We start from the raw sequence: 3,390 nt of genomic DNA, 5'->3' as shown, positions 1-3,390 counted from the left end.
AATAAAATACATCAAAGTCGAGAAAAAATGCAGTCGATCTTGAAAGTAGGTTAGTTGATTGTGTCTTGGGGAACATCCATATTTCTCCCGAATTACACAACAGAGTAACTTGGAAAATGTTTCTTGGAATGAAATACGGTGATCAACCTAGTAATCTTTGTGAAGTTTTGTGGTCTCAGTTATCCTTCTTTATATTCTCGATTGCAGAGATATGAGACATATTTTCTAACCGTGGTCGTCACTTAAAAGACTTGCCTTGCAATGGCCATAAATAAACCGCTCTGTTGTAACTTTATCATAATTAAAACACATAGTTGAGATGAGTTTCCCCAGAGTTCTTCAAATCGTGCTTTTAAATATGAGTTTCTAGCCTTTATTCTGCTCCAGCGAAGATTCTGAACTCTTTCACTTCCAAGTTCTCGGCATAGGAATTCGAAATCACTTTCAAATCGCCTTTTTATAGCCTCATGCAAGACATGAGTTGCTCAATACCTATCGGGTGTATTGCCGCAATAAAAATGTCATTTCTATGAATGAGGCCCTTTTACTGACCGCGAAAGGTTGACTTACCTTTGGCAAACTTTGCGGGCGTCTATCTTGCAGCTGTACTAAGAAGAAAGGAGAGATGACGGATATATTTACTTACTCGGCCATGGAGAAACATCACCGCGCATTTATTTTTCGAGATATTTTGTCCGGCAAAGTGCGCGATCTTTTACTTTCCGGTCGTGCCTCAGTGACAGACTGATGTGCGGCTTTTTAGTAATAAATTGACAAAAGTAAAATTCTGTGTTGTCAATTTTACAATCGGCTTTCGTCACAAACTTCTTCATGTAGACAACCGGTTTTTCAATAAAACGTTTTTTTTCTATGCGATTGTGGGACATTTTTTGACATTAGGTATTATTCTTTAAGCCCAAAAATGAGAGACCGAGGAGTGGCATAGATTGATTAACAGCATAAATGTTTCGGCATTACGGATCCCCGCAGTTGTCGCACTGTCTGATCTTGCTACGTCATAAAATACACATATGAATCATTTTTTAGAATATACGAAGATAAGGATAAATTCGGAATAAACTATTCTCGCTTTGGAAAAAAACAATCAATTACTTCTGTAAAAGATGCGCGTATGATTCCTAAAGAATTTTTTTTCATATCCTGCCGAACAAGCTTTCATACTCATTGCTTTACATAATTTTTGGTTGATAGTCATTCCGCTTCACTTGCCCCGATGAGTTTTGTTGAAGCATAGCGTTGCGGTGCAGCAGACTTCCTTCGCAGTATAAAGAGAAAACAAAGCACGCGGTCAAGTTGTCCAACCACTAGGTTCAATTTTATGTGTGTACCCCAGACGCCTGATGAGAACGTGGCACTTTATTGCAGCCAAATGTCGTCAATTCACGTGTCATTGTGAGTAGGAAGCTTAAGTTTTCTAACTGAACCAAACTGTGTTGAAATAGACGCAATGTGGTTTATGTGAAAACTCACGTCACACACACGATTACTGTCAGCGGCGGCTTGACTATTTTAGTGTTTGGCAATAATAAAAATTATCATAGCCTAACGTTCCAGAACCACGATATAATAATGAGGGACTGATGGCCAGACTTAGCACGAGAAAATTAGGACAAAGAGTAAAACACGCGAGACAGCGCCTGTGCCGTGTGTTCTTCCCTGCGTCTTGTTTTCCTCGCGCTACGTGTCACCATGAATTTACACACTCGACCAGTACACCACGTTACTACAAAATATGAGGAAGGCCGTACAGGGCTCTAGAATTACCGAACACCTGGAGTGATCTAACATCCACCTATATCTTAGCGCAGCGCATCAAACGTTTTTCACCACCATCGAAAATGGACCGCCATGGCAGGAATTGGAAACCACTAGAGCACCGTGGTGAGATAAGATGCAGATATGCGGTTTGCCACTAATGTCCCCGTGGGACGTACATGTGCGTGTGGGAGACTTTAACTTGTTTCGTTTTTTTAATATCTTTCTATATTCTTTCTTTTTTCCACCGTCTGTTATTTGCGTACTTTATATTATTCTACTAATTCTACCATGTAGATCCTAATGCCAAAGATCCGTGCGGAAAGTTGACGACAGAGTTTCTTACCTTGCGTAATCAGATGAATAACACCTATATCTCATAAAAGAGAAGAAATATTAAGCTGTGACTTTGTATCAAAAAACAATCTCGTGATTTACCTGAAGCAATGACCATGGTTACAGGCCTTGTATTTGCGAACTAAGTAAGATTGGAGAGTAAGTATGTTTAATAGCGTTTAGTTGGAGAACTATGAACTATGAACTGCGATAATCAAATAAAGTCTCTTGGCGTTACTGCATTTATTTGTGTTTCTTTCCTGCTTTCAGTCAACAAAGAAGTACAAAAAAGAAGAATACTGATAGTGCTCCAATTAGGTCTTACGTAAAAACGCTTTGAAATGTTCACCTTCAGCTGTTGCCTGATTTATGCGTTTTCGATAGCAGTGTGCTTCTCACCAAGCATTGCATCAGATGTGCGCCGAATGTTCGGGGCACAATTGCCCTGCTGCAGTGTTGCCCATTCGCACGTAATTTTCTTCCGAAAAAGGTCACCCTCGCTCATATACAAGCTGCCTACGCATGCCTTGTCTCAGCAGTCTTGTTAGGCATACCTGACTCTAGGAACGGACGCTGCAGTTTCGCGCTTAAACACGGACCTTTAATGTCAAGTACAAATGACCAATATGAAGGTTCGGTGGGTAAAGCACGGGGATTGTTAGCAACTTTACATAGCGTAATAATTGGATCCTGATCGCCGCCTTAATTTAGGAGATGTGCTTTCAATTTTGAATGAAAAGACTGCCCAATCAGTCAATTGTGAGTTATGAGTGTTTCGAAAGAACGTTGTTAGTTGGTTATTCGCTTTTTTTTTCGTGAAGACGTAGTGATAAAGACACGGGAATGCGTAGGATAAGTATTAACGCGCTCTTCTGTGCCACTGAAGAGATTTTTGCTACATACTTCTGCACGGAAAATGTGTTAGCGCTCAGAATATCCCAAAATAGAAATAATGTGAAGGGTCTCGGGTTCTCATGAAACAAAGATGGCCATGAGCATGATCGGCACATTAGTGCAGATTTAGAGGCTGTGTGATATTAAGAGTAACTCAGTGCACTCAACATTGGCTGTCAACATATTTCAAATAAACATCTATTATTGCGTAATTTATCATTACTGAGTTTAGAGAACTTACGTCTAAATGGGCTCTAGAAGTTCAACAAAATGTTCTTCACTGGCACACTACCAGGCCACGTAAAAATTGTAAATACAGCTACCATAATTCTGCCTTACCTTACCAAGATATTTAAACAGACTACATAAACGAGTGATCTTTTA

Source organism: Rhipicephalus microplus, unplaced genomic scaffold, assembly GCF_043290135.1.
Source record: "Rhipicephalus microplus isolate Deutch F79 unplaced genomic scaffold, USDA_Rmic scaffold_22, whole genome shotgun sequence".
NCBI lineage: Eukaryota > Metazoa > Arthropoda > Arachnida > Ixodida > Ixodidae > Rhipicephalus > Rhipicephalus microplus.
This window is presented reverse-complemented; position numbering follows the sequence as displayed.